General features: G+C 37.3%; 1 protein-coding gene across 1 annotated transcript in view; it reads left to right on the top strand.

Annotated features, from left to right (window-relative positions):
- The window catches only part of LOC117172192 (LIM/homeobox protein Lhx9-like), a 147,336-nt gene that overhangs the window by 70,836 nt on the left and 56,230 nt on the right, over nucleotides 1–20,270 (top strand). The window lies entirely within an intron of this gene.

Raw genomic sequence — 20,270 nt, 5'->3', positions numbered from 1 at the left:
CCCCTCCTCTTCTTCACTCACATTTCTAATAATATCCTTTAATTTGCCTCCCTTGTACTCACTTCTTCTACTTTCCCTCCCTAATTTCGTCTACACCTCCTTCTCTAGTTATCCCTCACCACAACCCCCTGCGTTCCTCCTTATGTTTTCTCATTTCTCCCATCGATGCTCTCCCCCCGCCATGATTACCCCTTCTTAGAAAGAAGTACGACGGACGAACGGACATCCGACCGAAATTATAAGGATTTCTGCCCGGGGCTACGAAATCCTAAAAAGAATGAAATATAAAATTAGCAACGGAAATAATTGTTCCACGTCCGTGAAATCACAAGAGAGATTCTTTCCTTCGCATTATAACGAAGGAGGGCGAGCATCGTTATCTCGAAAACTCGGAAAGTACTTGAAACTCGGTGGTAATCTGACCGGAAATATATTTGGTTCGCCGGACGTATAACTCGATGACCGCAGGACGCCTTTTTTTCTCTCAAATCTCTTGTACCATATTTTCTAGACTAGACGCCCTTTTTTTTATTTCTCTCCCTTCTCAATCATGGAAGGTATGTTAAGTTGACGTAACCACATCTTCGAATCGAGTTAAAAACTACTTCATAATTAAGGGCTTATTTAATGCTCATTTAATGCCCCATTGTCAAATTTAATGCTCCACTATTAAAAAAAAACCCGGGGGTTCCCTCAACTTAACGTTAAGCTAGCGTAATCCCCGGTTTAGAAAAAAAATATTGAAGCATTAAATTTGGCAATGTGGTATTAAATGAGCCCTTCATTATAGTATGGTCAGATTTAAAATTTGTGCATAATTTATATTAAGGGTGGCTTTTCAGTATTAGGGGTGGCTTTTGGAAAATAATTTTTGGTGGTTTTTGTAGAGCATTAAATGAGCCTTTAATTATGCGATAGGATAAAATTCGATTCAACGTTAATTTCACATGGGCTTCCGTCAGCTTAACATTAAGCTAGCGTAACCCCCGTTTTTTTTAAATATTGGAGCATTAAATTTGGCAATGGGCTTATTAAATGAGCATCAAATGAGCCCTTAATTATGTGATATGCCAGAACTCGATTTAACATTTATTTCACTCGGGGTTCTGCCAACTTAACGTTAAGCTAGCGTAACCCCTGGTCAAAAAAAACATAATGCAGCATAACATTTGGCAATAGATCATTAAATTAGCAATAAATTAGCACTTAATTATGAGATAGGTTCCAACTCCATTCGAAGATGTGGTTACGTCAGCTTAACATACCTAATCATGGATTATTATTATTTTTTTTTTTTTAATTTTAAATCTAAGGAAAGAGTTTTTTCAATTGTTTTACAATTGAGGGCCCAAATCAAAGGAACTGGTTATAACTTTCCGGTGCCTTGATATTAAGGTGAAGGGGAAGGGGGCTAAACGTCGCTGAAATTCAGGCGGTAAGAGGCCTCTCCACTCTGACCGCCCACCGTGGTCGGAAACGCCCGAAAAAGTTGGCCAAAATTCAAATAGTCAGCAAAATTTCTTGTAACTCAGTACCCTTATATTGGTGGGGCAAGGATTTCGAATTTGACGTCACAATGGTCAAAAACAAAAAGGCGGACCAAATTTTGAACAACTGACGTTACGTTCAGGAAACGTAGTAGTCAGGGGGTTTTCGCGGTCAAGGAATTCGAATTTGAAGTCAAAATTGTCAAAAACAAAACAAACTTTTTTAATTTTATCAATCACCAGGTCGTTGACTTTGTATTTCAACTTATTTTCACGTCACTTGCAACCGAGCTATAATTTGATGTTACGAGACGTCTTTTACGCCCTAGCCCATGCGCGTAAGGAAAAGACCAATCAGAACTCTGCATTTGACTCAGAGATTAATTGTTTATAGCATGCCGTAAATGGTTTTATGCAAAAAATTGATTTTCTTCACTTTGGCAAGATTTTTCTGCTATTCCGATTACTGTGCGCCAGAAAATGATAATGCGGGGGTCCTCAATTGATCGACTTCCTCGCAATCAGTAGTTTCTTCTGCAAATCAGCATTGTTTCACTGTTTTGTGCAATTTTTGAAAATAAAACTGACAGTCGTATTTAAAAATCAAGAAAGGGCAATCATGAAAAAAAGCACAATTCTCTGTTGGAATAGGGAATTTTCCGAATGAATTAGAGGAGAGTACCCAAATATGAGATACCAACTCTGTTTGACGTGATTGTCGGAATTCCATGGACTGAATTTAAAAGTAATATAGGTCATTTTAAAGGAAATTTAGTTTGCCATAAGGAGCTGAAAAAAATTGTATTAACATTCTTTTTTATGCTGAAAATACAAAAAATGTAAAAAAGTGCTTTTTCAAAACTCTTCAAACTATTCTCATAATATGAGATACCCTAGGAAATAGCTACTAAAATGCAAAATAAAGTATTATTTTTAATGAAAACCTTTATTCTATGTTCTCGAAGTATAAATTTACTGCTATTTAGATATATCTAGTTTTTGCAGTAGTCACAAACACTTTTGTAACCAATTTCCCCCGCGCAGCCACAGTGTTATAAAAACCACAGGTATCTCATATTATGAGAACCACACCGTGCAACTATGCACTTACTATGTCTGACATGTACAATGAAAAATTTCAACACTATCGATATTTTCCTACTTAGTTATTCAATCCCCATCACTCCAGGAAAACTTTACTGCTAAATACATATTTAATGAATAATAAATAGGGTTTAAAGAATTCCCTTCCAAGAACTCGACCATCGATTTCACAAAAAGTTCGCCTATAATCTTTAGAAGCCCAATGAAAAATGGATTATACATGAAATTACTCTTTCTTTGTGGGCTAAAAGTTAGTGATAGAACCAACAGAATGGTTCTCTTAGTTTAGCTGATACCCCGCTTTCTCATATTATGAGAATATCCCATATTCGAATACTCTCCTCTATACTAATTCTAAATTGGAAAATTAAATTTTCTAAAAGAATTAAAATTTAAATTTGTTACAGGGGACTTCAGAAGAGAACTATAGTTTTGATTTTACGGCAGGGAATTTTTTAAAAGATCTGAAATATGATTTAGGACAGGGAATAAATGAGGAAAATATAAGAAAAATCACTTGAAGAATTACAATTATTCTGAGTTTGAGCAGGGAATTTTCGAACAGAATTATAATTTTAATCTGGGACATGAATTTCAGTGAAGAAATATATTTTTGAGTTTGGTAGACGAAATTTCCATGAAGAATTACTATTTTTACTTTAGGACAGGCAATTTGAGCGAAGAATTATAATTTTGAGTTTAAGGCAGGGAATTTTTGTGAAGAAATATAATTTTGACAATTGGGATAGAGAACTCACGTACAGAATTATAATTTGGACATTTGAACAGGAAATTGTATTATAGTAAGAATGATAATTTACATTTTAGGACACGGAGTTTTCGCAAAGAATTATAATTTGACTTGTAACAGGGATTTTTTGAAATGGAACGGGAATTTTGGGAAAGAAATTTTGTTTCACTTCATAAAAAAGGAATTTAAAAAAGAACCCTCTTCAAAGTAAGAATTCATCACAAATTAAAACTTCGTTTCTTGCAACTTTTTGGAAAAAGGAACTTACACTCTCATTGTTACTTGTATACACATAGGGAATATAAAAAATATAATTTTGAGTTTGGGAATGACAATTGCAGTGAAGAATTATAATGTTTACTTTGGCACAGAAAGTTTGAGTAAAGATATATAATTTTAACAGTTGGGATAGGAAATTCACTTACAGAATTATAATTTTTACTTTGGAAAAGAAAATTTCGTTAAAGTTTGTAATTTTTACTTCGGGACAGGGAGGTTCCGTAAAGAATTTTAATTTGATATATGGAGCGGCAATTTTGGAAAAGAATTTTTCATTTATTTTGAAATTTATAATTAGGGAATTTACAAAAAATCCCTGTTTCAACTCATAGTTCGTCAAATTCTGAATATTCCTTGTTCCAAAAAAGAATATTGACGATGCTACCAAAGGTCGAATTCCAACAAAATACATACATTTTTAACCAAATAAATAAATTTTCTACCAAATGGTTGAAATTTCAAGCCAAAAATACGAATTTTCAAACGAAACAGAATAATCTTTAACTCCACAGCTGCATTTTTAACAAAAGAGGTTATTTTTTTTTACAGAAAGAGGTGAATTCACAAATCAACAAGTCGAATTTTCAACAAAATAATCCAATTCTTAACCAAATAATAAAATGTTTAACCAATGAAAGATGAATTCGCTCGTTGTGCAACACTGCTCCAACCCGAGTGAAAATGCTTCGACTTGAGTTCGACTTGATTATGTCTTGAGTTCATCTCCAAGACATCGATGTCTGGCGGCGCCTCAAAACTGAGTTTAGACATAGGCCTTCGTCTTACTTTTATGGCCACGACAGGTAAAACAACGTTTAGTTGTCTTAAGACGAGCCTTGTCTTGGCTAAGACGACGTTTATTTGACTCAAGACGAGTCTTGTCTTGACTGAGATTATCGAACATTTTTCGGCTCATAAATGAGATTAAACTTGATGAAAGAAAAATTTGTAATTATTAAATTAGTTATTTTTAATTGAAAAATTCAGGATCGGTGGGTCTGAACGATTATAACCCTTAAATGTTTTCTTCAAAAAAATAAAAATTGTAACTTTCTAGAAGGATCTCCTAAGCTGCTAGAAATACGTAAAAACAAACAACATTTTCGGTATCATCGTCAATGAAATATAATACAAATAACAATCCCTAAATAAGTTAATTGAGCATGCCTCAGTAATGTATAAAAGTATACAAGATTGTTTAACCGGGCAGTATCCATTTCATCGCGGTGTACCTGCTCGTCTTACCCTCTCCACTCGACTTCTCCTCACGTCCCTGACTGAGCGAGATTGCTGAACCGGGCTTTGCCAGCGGGGGCCCCTTTGTCCTAATGAGGCATAAAATGCAATACGTAAAAATATTATAGTTTTGCAATCAAAAACTTCAAAATATTATATTCGGAATATATGTTTTTTTGCGATTCCAACGGTTCGTAGCTGGAAATTAAAATATTGAAATTAGACTAAGTTATGGCAGATATTAGTTTGTTTTGACCCTAAATAAATAGCATTATGGAATTTTTCGTAGAATAGTTGAAAATGCATTAGTTTATTTGGTAGAAAATTCGCCTTTTGACAATTTAATAGAATACACGCATTTTTACCCAACTGCCTAGAAGAATATTATACTTGAAACCAAGTACTTGAATTTTTGAACCAGAAAGACGAATCCTTATCAAAACAGTACACAATATAAGTTATTTAGTTTACACATACACATATAGAAACACACAATAATTTTATAATATTAAAAATGATGGTCGATTCTTGGGGAATCGAACAGAACTAGGGCTTGAAAAGAAATGATTTTGAAAAACGCAAGGGCAACACGAGGGCAATTGATTAAAAGGGAATTAAACTTTACTTTCTAGGGAATAGAATTAAAATGAATATACTTATCATAGTAGATTATAATATGGAAAATATAAGAGCATTACTTCCACGGGATGAATTTTAAATTGTCAACAGGCGAATTTTCTACCAAATAAACTGATGCATTTTCAACTATTCTACGGAAAATTCCATAATGCTATCTATTCAGGGTCCAAACAAACTAATATCTGCCATAACTTAATCTAAGTTTAATATTTTAATTGCAAGTTACATATCGTTAGAATCGCAAAAACTCATAGATTCTGAATATAATATTTTTAATTTGCTGATTGCATAACTAATAACTATAATATTTTTATGTATCGCATTTTATGCCTCATTAGGATAAAGGGGCCCCCCACTGGCAAACCCCGACACAGCAATCTCGTTCAGTCAGGGACGTGAGGAGAAGTCGAGTGGAGAGGGTAAGACGAGCAGGTACACCGCGATGAAATGTAAATCGCCCGTTTAACCATTAACAAAGATTAGCTTTTATGACTGTTAGAATTACCCTTTTTGTTAGGGCAGGTATATACTCGAAATTATAAACCGCACGTGTTGGAGTCATAAAAATTCGACTCAAGAGATAAATTTATGTCTCTATGACATAGAAACTTGTCTTCAAGACATAAATTGAAGTCTGGCTCCGTCTCAAAACTGAGGCACGCTCAAGTCGACTTTTTCGACTTCAGCATGTCTTGATTGGGGGCGATTCAAGTCTAACTCAAGTCGAAGAATTTTTATTCGGGAATCCACGTCGTTAATCAATCTCTCTAAAGAATAACCCAGGTGAAGAGCTTTACGGAGTACATGGCAAATTTTCTGACACTAGTTGAACACACTTTTTTCTAATTTGTGACACTACTTGCACTATTTTTAATCTCTTAACTGAGTCCGGGGCCAACTTTCTTTATCCTCTTTGGATTCCTGAAAGTTAGATTTTCTAATCATTATTTTTATTGAACCTGAAGTCAATGTTGTCCTGAAATTGGAATATTTTTTTCGTTCAAATTTTCGCCACCTCAATCTTTCGTGATATCAATAAATGCATATAGCTTTGCGATTATATCCCGTCGCTCTCGAATGCTTCATCTACGCGGGAATGTTCAAATGTGTCAGTAAATACGCATCAGTAAGCTGAGAACCAACAAATGTTGGAACCGCGAGTGAATAAGAAGCTCGTCACGGTGGATTGCACTTCGTGAAAAGGCCGCGTCTGCTCTCATTAGGACGAAGAGAGAAAATAAGGGGCGGTAGTTTTGGAGGATGAGTAACAACGTTTGAGCGGGTGGGGGGTGAGGGGGGGTGATCAAGTCGCTCCAAGTTCTTAAGGATCTCTAACGTCCCTTGTCGTCACATTGCAAATTAACCAGTTGAATTTTAGCGAGTACCTTCAAATATTTTCATATAGAGTGTCTTAAACAAAAAAATATTTAAATTGGACTTTTCTAGAATAAAAAAGGCGCGCTCGAAGAAGGGAATATCAGAACGCGAGAATGAAATTGGATTTGATCCGGGTGTCGCGTGGAGGTCGAAATAAATCTGAAAAATATGTGTTTGACAGATATTGGCCAGGCTGGTCTCTGGAAGCCCCAAGCTCCTTCTCTCTCTTTCTCACTCTCTTCATATTGCCTTCTTTCCCCTCCCCCTTCTCACTCCGTCTTTCCCTCTTACCGATTTTCTCTCCATTCGAATAAGCATCTTTCTCTCTCTGACTCTGTTTAAAATTACCATACCGCGGGGCAACAGCTGTTACAGGACCCCCTTCAGCATCTGATAAACTGATAGTAGTGACACACACGACAACCCCCCTTTTCTGCCGGCACACTGCTGGCACTGTGCTGGCACGTACACGCCGAAAGACATACGTACCTACACGGTGGCGAAAACGCGTCACCGAGATATTGCGAATTCTATGGTTTTCGTATTACGCCAACCCCCCCCCCCTGCCAACCCTAACTTCACTTGCCCCTTTTCTCTTGCCAGCCACCCACGGTTCGGCAACTTCAATTTCGTACGCGGATACGTTTTACGTGCCGTGTTTTGTGGAGAATATTCTGGAACCATAAATTCGAATGGCGGATTTTCCTGGGGAAATGAGGGGAACCCTTGTTGCTTTATTGGGCCCTGGTTAGAGGTGATGCGGAAGCTAGAAGTTTTGATTTTTGGGTATTGAAATGATCTTGTTGATTTTAGACTAATATTTTTATAACCAGCTTCATTAGTCAGGGAAAGTCAGGCATTTTGAAATAAGTGGCAAAAGTCAGGGAATTTCTGTAAAAAGTACTTTTTAAATGACTATCAAGAATATTCAATAAATTGATTCATGGATTAATCACTATTGAATTCAGTTCTATACCTATTTCTGAATTTTCTTGAATTCTTTCGAAATATTTCATGGTATTTTAAAAAGCTTTCAAGAAATTTTGAGTATATTTCAATAATTTGCAAGCATTGCTGCAAAGGATTTTAAAGGTTTTACGGTATTTTTAAAACCTTAAATAAATTTGCAAGAGTTTAAACAAATTTCAAGAAATTTCGAAAGATATGGAACGATTTTATCAGACTTTATGAATGATGAATATTTTAAAATATTCCAAGGGAGCTTATCAGATTTCCGAGGATTTCAATAATTGTAAGGGATTTAAAAAGTTCCCAGGGTATCTTGATATATTATCCAAGACTTCAGAAAATAATATCAGATTTAATATAATTTCACAGAATTTTATATAATTCTAATGGATTTCCAAGAATTTATTCAAAAGCATTGAAGGTTTTCGTTGAATTTCAAGGAATTTTCATTTGTTTTTAATAATTTGAATAATTTGATTAATTTCGAAAATTTCAAAGATTTTAGGGTATTTTAAAACATGCAAATTAATGTTTAAGAGTTTAAAAAAAGTTCAAGGGATTTAAAAAGATTTAAAATATCTTAGGGTATTTTAAATTATGTTTCCATAATCTTAAGTTTTTCCAAGGGAATTTGAAAATTTTGCTGTAGGGTATTTTAGAAAACTCCAAGGAATTCTCATGAACTTTTAAAAGTTTGAAAGGATTTCCAAGTATTTTAAATATTTTAAGGTTTTTCATTTTAATGTCGGGGATTTTTGAAGAGCTTTTAAAAGGTTTAAGGCAGTGGCGGATCCAGGGGAGGTGTTTAGGGGGTTCAAACCCCTCTTCTCCTCAACTTTTGGCCTTTCGTATTAAAGGCCGATTCCGCTAAGCTATGTATGAGATATACGTATATATGTTTAGCCCCCCCGAAATATTTATCTGGGTCCGCCCCTGGTTCAAGGGAATTCCAAGAGATTTTAAAGGGTTTTAAATGATTTAGGGTATTTAGAAGGATTCTTCGGAATTTTCAATTGATTTCAAAAATTTAATAGGGTTTTAAAAGATTTTATATATTTTAAAGCATTTCCAATTATCACAAAAAAATTTCAAAAGATTTCTAAGTATTTGAAATTTTTTTAGAGAATTTTAAAAGGTTTGATGGAATTTTAATTGAATTTAATAATTTAAAGGGATGGCAAAGGTTTTTAATATTTCAAGGGTGTTCTTAACGATTCTAAGGCATAGAGATATTAAACTTTCAAAAGATTTCCGAGGATTTTAAGTGTTTTCAACTAATTTTCATGCGTTTTAAAAGAATTGCATAAAATTTCGGAAGATATGGAACAATTTTACAGAGCTTGTAAGGTTGTAAAATATTTTATAAGACTCCAAAGGATTAAAAAAAAAAATAGATTCCATAGAATTTCACGGGATTTCATTATATTTTAATGGTTTTTAAAGAATTTATCCCCAATATTGAATTGACACTAAATTCTTATTAATTTGTCATCAATCCTTTTGAATTCTCTTTAGTTTTTTAATTCTTTTTCATTCACTCAACTCTACTAAATTCAATTGATTTTTCAATTGATTCTATCAAATTCACTTGGGATTCTTTTTCATCGAATTGTCTTGAATTCAAAAGTCACACTTTGACCTAAAAAATTAATTACCTTGGGGCAGACCTGACAATAATAAATTTAAATTCATAAATTTCAATACAATTTATTTCATTCATAAACGATTCTACACTACCGACGGATAGTATCGGACCACTCATTAAATTCTGTGCTTATAAGCTGGAGGTAAAGTATTTTGGCTTTGTAGATGTTGAATTATCATTTGAGGAAAATAAACATGAAATTCCGACGTTTCAGGAATTTTATACACTTCAACTTATAGCAAGAGATTTTATGTTGTACTAAAGTGATCTTCAGAATTTTACCCTTAATTTGAGCCATTAAACATTGCAAAATCTTTACGGGTACAATATTAATGATCACTTTTGTAAAATATCAAAATAATAAATTCATTTTCCTACCTCCTGCCGTGAGTTGAATTTGAAGTTCAAAATTTCTAAGTAATCGGAATTTTAATTTGATCTTTCTCGCGTAATAATTCAGTATCCAAAAGGTCATAAAAAATTAGTAAGGGAAAAGTCAGGGAATTTTGAAAATTAAATTTTGCGTTTTACAAATATACTACAATAAAGGAACAACAGAGTTATCAAAAGTGATTGAATTCTTAATAGACTTTTGGCCCATAAATTAATTTTAATACCTGTCGTGCGAAACGGGTTGGTTTAAGTAATAGGGATGCTAAAAAAAGCGATTGCTTGATGGAAAAATCGATCGTCCGATTCTCGCGTGCGATATCAATGCGGAAGCCGGCCCGGCCGCGCTAAACAACGTTCCTAGTTCCTACCCCTCTACCACTTTCCACCCTCGGACAATAAGCTTATAATAGGTTGCGCGCGCACACATGCAGTCGTTCACGCAAACGCGTGTGCGATCGTGACAATAAGTGCGCGGCTGTTTAATAGAATGATTAAGGTTCTCGAACAGCAGCTGATGTCTTGCCTATACCTTCGACCCGAAACACCGCCTTATCACATTTTGCACGAATATGCACAGATACGTACGAATTTGTTCGCATGCATACACATTTGTCCAAGTTTCAGGAGAGGGAAAAAACGTTCTATAATATATCATTCTTAATTGGATTAAAAACAGGGTGGTAGTAGGTCAGGGAAAACCTGGAAATCCGCGAAAAGTCAGGGAATTTTATTGTTCAGGGGAAGTCAGGGAATTTCTGTAATAAACACTTTAAATAACAATAAAGGAAAATAAATTTGAAAATTTGAAATTTGATTCGAAATTATTTTTCCCATTTATAAGATTTTATTGATCAAAGTAGTGCATTCAACTCCCGATTAAACAAATCCCAGTTTACGATATTTCTATAACTAATAGCCTCCGCAGTTTCGTAATGAGAGGTGCCCACGGGGCAAAAAAGGGAGGCGTTGCTCAGCCAAAAGTGACAAATTGCTCGAGGGCCGCACGCTCAGCGCGTCAGTTACATCAGGTTGTGTCAGGCGTCCAAATCCAACAGAAGTGATTCACGCGGCCCTGTCTCCACGTTTGAATTCCTCTGATTCAGGATCAAGGTCACTGCAAGCCATGTCCGAAACATGTTAGAGAATTCAACTTTTTTTTGATTCGTCGTTTTTGGTTGACTTCAACGGTTTTTTATTTAAAATTATTAAAGTTTTTTAAAAATATCTACTATAATATTATACGCTGAAAATTCATATTTTTTGTTAAAAATTGAACTAATTGCTTGCCGGTTGAACCACTTTATTAAAATATCATTTATATGTTGATGATTTATAATTTTAGTAAAAAATTCATCTCTTCGGTTGTAAATTCGTTTATTGTTGTTGCTTGCAAAACTCATCAATATAGTTGAACATTTATTTCTTTGATTGCAAATTTGACATTTTCTTGAAAATTAATTTGTTGTTGATTATTACCTAAGTAAACATAATGGACCCTTCGTTTGTAAATAGGTATATTATTTCGACACTAAAATTGCTAGCTTTAATTGACAAGGAGATAATTTATGAAAATGTGAAAATATGAAAAAAATCGATATTATTTGTTAATTTTATAAGCAAGTTATATATAAAAGCTCTGTGTGGGTATTTGAAGCCACATATGCATTTGTTTTTTTTTCTCTTCATCCTCCCAGTCATCTTACCACTTATGTCTAGTAAAAAAAAGTTGTCATTCGATATTATTTGTTTATCTGGCAAAAAAAATTAAAAACAAATGCCTCACGACGCAGCGTAAAGAATGCGACTAAGAAACTTGCGGATGAGCTATTGTTTCGTTCGGGGAAGGAAACAACCTTGCTTGTTCGTGCGGCGTGGGATCGTATGAACTCTGGAGGGAAAAGCAGGAGCGGGGCAATGGCGAGGCAATTACAAAATTGCAAAAATTAACTATAAAACCGGGTTGGCATACCGCGGCTCACCCATAAACTCGGCCGTTCGGCCAATCGGCGCATATTTTTGGCGTTTACGACCAATCATGTGGCCGCACTCACTCCCGGGAGAGAGAAACGCGTCGGAAGACCGCGGAAAGAAAATTGCATAGCGATTTCGCAGCGCTACTCGAAACTGTGCTGTAAAAGCACCCTGCGGGGGTCAGAATTAGTATTTTCAATTTTGACTTAACGACCACCGTGATACAATTACCCCCCGGCTATAGACTTGAGTTCGGGTAATTTTCTAATTTTTACTCTTCTCCGGTACGAGTACCAATACTAGTCTCGTAACCGCGTCAGTAGTGGGCCACTAGAGCAGCGATTCCCAAACTACTAGAACCCAAGGGGGGGTTACTTTACTGTGGGTCATGCGGGAGGTTGCATGCTTCGCGTGAGAGAATTAGAACCGGTTGAGAAAAATTAAAATGTGTTAAAATGTTAATAAATTAAATTTTAATAAGTTGAATTAATTTCATAATCTGATTTTAAGCAAATGAAAAGAAAGTTGATGAAAATCGGTTAATATCTTCAATGTCAGTTGACAGTTCTTGTAATTTTGCTTGTACTTAAAGATATGCTTAATTACTCGAAATGTTAACCGATTTTCATCAACTTTTTTTTTCATTATCTTAAAATTATATCAGGAAAATGATTCAGATAATTAGAATTGAATTGAGCCATGTCTTTAGGATTTTAGTTATTGAAACAGCCTTCAATCTCATGACAATAAAAGGGTCCTCATGGAGGGGGGGGGGGGCTGCCGAGGTGCTGGGCCCGACCGCGTTCGTGCCGCCGACCGTCGGCACTAGTTTGGGAATCGCTGCACTAGAGGACAGTTATCATTAGGGTTTATGTTTGTAGGTCGACGCCGAGTTTTCGATTTAATAAAGCCTGAAGTAAATGAAATCTCATAGCTTCAAACATAATGAGGTTGGTCCCAACTTTTTGACCCCACCCTGCAATAAATTATTCCGTCTCCATTTTCAGGCCCTGGTAGAAACGATAGCGATATTCCAGGTAAATAACGAGCCTTAAACAGAATTGAATGAAAAGTAGTAGCCGCTGCCGTTATGTTTTTCTCTATAATTAACGTAAGTGTGGCTTCGTTTCGGATGCATAGTCGTTTTACGACAGAGCTGTTGAATATAATATCGGACTCGTATTTCACCCTGAGCTGCCAGTGGGGGGGGGGGGGGGGGGGGTTGTCGGATATACGCGAGACCGAGTAGAAGTGAAACACAGACTGAGAGGGTGAATAGCGAATTCCGTAAAATTACGCACTAAAATGCGCGGAAGCCAATAACCGAATCATAATTCCTTAGTTTTACAGGAAAACGGCGGTAGATATGTAAAACGAACGACCGGGGGTGGAAAAATGAGAAAAGGAATGGGGGTAAAGTGGATGGAGTGCGGGGCCCACTTTACTACGCAAATTAAGAGAAAGTGGCAGTCAGTAATTTTATGTGCCCATCTCAGCTACTGATATTGAATTTCCTTAGTCGCTTAATCCGAATCTTCCACGAGAGAGGAAAAGGGAAACTATAAGATCTTCCAGAAAGAGGAGGACGATCTCGCGAAATTGGAATCATTATTTTATGGCCCTTTGCGAAATTGAAAGGGATGTGTTTAATTTTCGAAAATTCCGTGATCCGCGGACGAGAGGAGCATTGCGCTTTTAATAGGCTCGTAAAACACGTGTCGCTTTCATTTATTTATGTTCCAATGCAATATTCGTGAAATTTACGATTTTGGTTCCTGCAGCGAATGCTACCGACTTCCAATATTCAGTCTCCAGGAATATTTCCAAGGATCATAATTTCTCTTGAGGAATAAGATTTCCAAGAAATTCAACTCAACACACATCTTTTTTCCTCTATCCACCTTGATGATTTTTGCAAATGAAACCTCATTTCTAAAAGGGTTAACTGCAACTCTCTAAGGTGTTGATATCTTGGCAATAGTGAGGTGTAAACCGCAGGATGCGAGCGGAAACAGTTATTTGCGGTCTTCGGGCGCCGCTGAAGAGTCTCTGCATTACCGACTGAATGGTAGATTGCAAGCTCGAATTGGTACAGGTACGCAAACGTTGGGTGGTTAGGTGTTGGTACCACGGACGAACCGCACGTTGTAACGTGTGTCGAGGACCCTTCCTTCCGTCCTTCCTTTCCCAGGAAGTGGAGTCAAGTGGACCTGCGCTGCCACCGCATCGCCGGAAACTCCTCTAATGACTAAACTTGCTAATTTCGACCAATTAGAGCCTTCTCCCGTGCTCCTCCAGTCCTCTTAGCGACCTGTCTCTAATGTGCGCCGCATTTACCTTGACCGATAGACGCGACGCTTGAAATTCTTGGCCTGTTCCGCAGTGCGGATACCAACGGCGAAATTAACGAACTGTCCCGGAGCAAAAGCCCTGGGATTCTAAGCCATCCTAGAAACTTCGTAGACCTCTCTAGTAAGAAGATGCTGGGAATTTCTAGCTCCTTCTAACCGGTCCTTCAAGCCGGTCCTGTGTAAAGGTCCTTCGAGCCGCTCTTCTAATGTTAATTTCTGAATTTAATACCTCCATGCAATAAATCATTTTAGAGTCCCGAGTTGCTTTAGTGGAACAAATGTGATATATCATTGCCAAATCTCAAAATGATGTGCAACATATTGCTTGCCAACGCAATTAGTGTCCGCGCCACCGGTGACCATTTTCATCACTGAGTCACTCAGCTGACTCAACCAGTTGTAGATTAACTCTGGCATTCTTTCCAATATCCAAACTTTGAGTTCCAATGTATTGAGTTACCTAAACTGGATTCGGCTGCCTCAATGACTGAAGATGACCAAAGAGTGACAAGTGGGTGAAGTAGAGGGAGGTCAAGGGGGAGTTTTCGACAGTGCGGCAATAGAGTGGAGGAGGATATCGCGATGAGTGGTCGGGGGATATTGAGTGTTGTGGTCGGTTTAAAGTTCGCATGGTGTGGAGTAACAAGCTGCCAGAGTTGGATATTTATGGGGGCCGTCAAGGGTCGAACCCCGCGTATACGGGTCGCACGCGTAGTCGTTTCTACATACACGTCGGTCCTTTAGTATACAAACAGCAATTTTACAGTCGAACTTTAACAACCCGATATGGCAATACTGCAACATTCTTGCTACAAATGTTCTCTATTTAGATGGTAAACAAAATCTGGTCCTTTGAGCCAGATCATTATTTTGTGCTCTGCCAAGCTAAAGTCCCACAACTATGATAAGTAAAAGGGACAACATTTTTTTAAAAAGCAGATCTCGGATACTCATTAGATTCGTATTAAGAAGGTTAAATGCATTAGTGACCACATTAAGAGGCCGCCAGAGCAGACGGTAGAAGCACCTCGTAGGGGCATTAATGTGCAGTAGATTTATGTCGTATGGTGTGGATGAAATTCCATCGCTGTAGGTACAGAAGAGACTTGCATCTGTGTAGGAAAGGCAAGAGTTATGGAGGCCCATACTGATATCCACTATAAAACCTTACCTCCAATGGCGTGATACATTTCCCAAAGCTTGTCCTCTTCCATTTTTAATTCGATTTATTGAGCCTGGATTCTTATTGCTGAGATATTTTCAGTCCTAGAAGATGTTGTTTAGCGAGCTGAGTCTACGGCAATGTTATTCCTATTTCACCCTTTCGTTTCGCATCTCAACGTATCCGAGCGTACTTAATTAAATACGTATTAAGGATCTGAGTGTATTCCGATGTGCGGGTGTGTTTGCAAATTGCGGCGTATCTTCTTGTACGAGTACTGTGCTTGTGTGAACTATGCACCTGAGTATACACTTTTCTGGGGGCAACTATAACTCGCGCGTGCTCTATCTGTTCGTATCTGTTGCAGGCAATCGTTACGAAGTGTGACACGAGTTTGCACATAGGCGTAGAAAATAGGTGCCATAGAAACATGACTTTTTCGAAGAAATTACAGGTTCAATTGAAGTCGGAAAAAGTCTGCAGATGAGGGCTACTACTTGTTACGCCTATGGAAACCTTAAAGCTCATTTTCGCCAAATCTACCGATCCTAGAAGATTTCCGTCTTGAAAAAAGTTTTTCACTTTTCAGCGCTCAATCCAATAGCCCACCCATCTGCTAGAAAATATCAAAGCTTCTGTATAACATTATTTTCCCCATAGAATATTGTATCCGTTTACTTGAGTGGTTCACTAAAATGCAAATTGGAACCATCAGGTTCGTAGAAAAGGCTGGAAAGCACAGCAATTGCTTCTACTATTACCGGCTCAGCTTCTCTTTATCTTTCCCTTGTAAGGGAGGGGTGTAAAATAGTACCTGCAACAAAATGCCCGGTATGTACTTGGAGGCAATGGGTAAAGAGTATGAACGGTCAAGAGTCAGGCCCTCTTTCATCTTTCCTTCTCTCTCTTTACCTCTCCCTCTCTCACTCTTCCGCAATAATATTCCAGGGAGAATGGTTCAGACATTCCAGCGCAACTGGCCGGCAACAATAAAATAAAGCATTTGTATCTTGTAATAACGCCTCTCTCTGGGCGCTCGCCCTCCAGAAGATTTGCTTTCCGTAATAAACGTGCGCGTCGAGAAGAGGTTTCAGACTTTTCAGAGCCCAGTAACCGATTATTAAAAAACTGTCATTTTATATTACATTTGTGTAACTAAAAGTTCTGAAAGTATATCAATAAGTAGTAAACTCACATTCAAAATGGAGAAAAAGTTTTTCAAAAGAAGGGATTTATCGGAAACAGGAAAATTTCAAGAGTGCAATTTTAGGTGCTGTGTTTGATTATGGGTTGGCTTTATAATGATAGGGTCTGAGCTTCCAAAAGGATCTGTTCGGAGAAAATTGTGTGATCGAATTCTGGAGCAGAAATTGGCCATGATGAAATAGGAGTCTTAATAATCTGCATGTTGAGAATATTTTTTAGAAGGAATTGCAAATAAACTAACCTTTTTTCTGTCAACTTTTTCCTTGAAGGCATAATAATGTCTAAACTCTAAAGGGTCCTTCAAGCCAGTTCGCTGTCCAAATTGGCCAAAGTTAAAATTGTATCAAATTAATTTTGGATAATTTGAGGTTTCGTTATTCGTGTTACCGGTCATGAATAGGAAGAAACACGAAGCGAGAAAAGAGGATGGAGTCTGCAGAAGATAAAAAAATTTGTAGAATCGGCGCGCGCCCCTTGGGTAATGATAACTTTGGCGAGATAATGACCATTCCAGGAGAAGCGCGTTGAGGTAAAGCCAACGAGAGTGAGAGGGAAGAATAGGAACTGCAAGACAAGCCTGGCATAATCTAATTATTGGTGAAAACGATTATAGTAATTATGCGAGGGGCCCTGTTTGTTGCGGCGGGCCCCTATTAGAGGTATGCGAATATGGGGGGCCCTCAAATGAAAAGGCGTACATCCCTATGGGCTTCTTCGGGGAATCACAGCGAAATTATATGATTTCGTCATTATCCAGGTATCTGCTGTTGGAAAAAAGTTAAAATACTAAAATCTTTCAATTAAGTTCTATTTCTAAACTTTAAATTATTTTAGCTTTTATTCGTGTTGTTTTTATTGAAGATTAGAATTAGAATAATTTAGTTTGTGAAACTAGGTTGGAAAGTTTCGCGCTTAACAGGTTCGTGAGACTCGTTTAGTGGTACGTGGTGTGTAGTCTGATTGCTGATACGCTCAAAGATATTAATCCAGTGGAGTCTTAATATTGAAGTGGTCTCGTGGCCTAGCGTGCTTGTGCTTGCTCTAATGTCAGTTCATTAATTAAACTTTAATTGAAATTTGTGAAATCATTACCACGCGTTTCTACATTACGTAAATATGCTGCAAGCTAATTTACGTTTAAATTAACAGAGTTAAAAAACTTTCTACTAGCTCCACCTTTCTGAATTCGGAGATGGATTTTAAATCGAAGATACTAGAATGTTGGATTTTATAGGCGTAATATGTAGATATGATAAACCAGATATTGATAGATTTCATATAATCTAGAAAAATATCTCTGAGAGAAAAATTTTCTACGATTGGTAGTTTTAGAACGAGAGGTGTGTAATGTTACCCATAAGCGTAGAAGTGTGGACCCCCTAATGCTAAAGTTTCATCGTGTCTAGTTGACAATTTTTTTTCGGAGACAGTTGTTCTATTTTTTGCACAATTTGTATTTAAATACGAAAAAATGAGCGAAATTAAGATTCTATTAGGCAAAGGGGCTCGATGTGCTCGTAAGTAAATACGATTAGTCAATAAATCGTTTGTAGAGTGAGTCCTTCGTTACGCTACACTTACGATCATCCTGATCTTTATCGCTATATCGCAGCGTTCTCGTTATCGCGACTTATCGCTAATAAGATCACTGGACCGCTCGTTATCGTAGTCGCTGTCGGTCTTCATTTTCGTACGATTGTGATCATTAATTATCGCTATCGTGCCTGATCGTTCTCCTCATTCTCGCAGTTCTGTTTCTCGTCATTATTATCATTCTAGTAATTACCGGTATATACCCACGTTATCATATTTTTATCATCCTCTATCGGTTTCGAAGAGTGTGCCAGCTTCTCCTGATCGCGTGCCTCGAAGTCTAAACAAACTCTGAAAAAAGTTAAGCAAATTATTCATAAGATGAAGCAGATTAATTCTTTAGGAAGCCATTTAATTAGAAGTCTTTTCACAAGAGTTCAATTATTCAATCCAAATTTCGCAATAACCTCTCTGGGATGTTTTCTAATTCGAGTCTAATTAACGGTAAACAATTAACGGTGGAATTAACGCATAACGCCCCGAGACGTAATTGGAAGCGGCAGGTGGTACCTTTGTTATGCACTTGATACTAGTAGAATTGTAGAAATGTTCTAGTCTCTAGTAGGAACTAAACTAAAGGATTCTTATACTTTGAAAGAGGAAAATGAGGATGTAAAATTTGCTGCAGAGGCGGGAAAGGGAACACAATATAAAGTAGAATTGAAACCTCTTTTGATACTTGGAAAGGCCGAAAATGATTAATTAACATTATTAACTTCCTAGATGAAGGGGCTCTAATCCCCTCGTCGTAACTGTGGGTGAAATATTACTGGTTTCCACTTCACTGAGTTCTTTCTTTCTCTCATCCTCGATTTTTGCTCTTATTATGGACTCTTATTATGTCCTTGACAAAATAAAATTCCACAATCTTGCCTTCTCTTTTTCGCTTGTACAAAAAACTCAGCAAGCCGGAGGTGGACAAGAGAATAAGGAGTTGTAGAACGAAGAAACCCAGTGGAAGTTTTAGGGTGGGGGTGGAAGGACTGATGTGGCCAAGAGTGGTAGTGGAGGGCAGTTGAAGCGGTAGCGAGTTAATGAGATTACTTTCCAGAGGGCCCAGGGAAATGAGGAAATCTGATTGGACGCCGGAAAAGATCATAAAGGCGAGTAATTAGAGCGAGCTTTGTTCGCTCGACTGCACAATGGCCCTGACTCTGAACGCATCGTTTCCGCTGAAGCTGTGCAATTGGTCAGATCGATCAGCCAAACCAATTTCAGTTGTTAATGACCCTAAGTCTTGAAAGGCGTGAGGCCTAGCTGACGATACGTAACAAAATTAGCCCTCATTCCTTAAAGGAGAAAAAGAAAATTAGATTCTTGATCAAAGCGTGGGATCCCAGTAATTAAAGAGAAAGTTGCCTCAATAGAAAGTAAGACTTTTTCCAAATCTTCGAAGGGGTCAAAAACTTTAATTTAGAAAATGTAATTTGACTGAGCGCAGGCTCAATGAAAAGTTGCACCTGAAGTGGTGGGATGCGCGGGATTTGGGAACCAAGTGGAAGAGGTGTATAATTAAAACGATAGAATGCTTAATTAGAGCGGATAACGAAGGGCTGGCAAGCAAAGTAGCAGAATGCAATACTCGTAAAACGCTGGTTTTACTGGTGAGCCTCCCTCGTTTCTCTCCGGTTAGAATACGTCTTATACCGTATCCGTTGTTCGCGGTACAACCGGAAGGAGGGTTGGACAGAAAGTCTCAGTTAGCTCTTTGCTTCTAGCCTGTCGTACTTTCGTCTCCTCGATTCGTCCTGCTTTACTGCCCTCGCATCCGGATTGAATTTAAATATTTCTTTGGCTGACGAACTCTTTCGCGAATTGCTTCGGCTGATCGTAAAAAGTCCCCGTTCCTTACGAATTATTCTACGAAATTTCTTGCCTTGCTGCAATTCTCCCGGAATGGGTGTAGGAAGTAGTTACCTCCCTGGAGGTTAAATTGACTGATCCGAAAGGAAAATTTTGTTTATCTTGTTAATGATGAATATTTACCAGGAAGATGACCCGGAAGGTCCCGTACTTGAAATCCATTTCTTGAGTCACTTTTTGTCTACTGTATTGAAAAATAAAACTGTAATCATGTTCTGCTCTAGTTTATACAACTGACCATGTT

Source organism: Belonocnema kinseyi, chromosome 1 (assembly GCF_010883055.1).
Source record: "Belonocnema kinseyi isolate 2016_QV_RU_SX_M_011 chromosome 1, B_treatae_v1, whole genome shotgun sequence".
Taxonomy (NCBI): domain Eukaryota; kingdom Metazoa; phylum Arthropoda; class Insecta; order Hymenoptera; family Cynipidae; genus Belonocnema; species Belonocnema kinseyi.
Note: the sequence above shows the minus strand (reverse complement) of the source record. Positions and strands in the feature narration are given on the sequence as shown.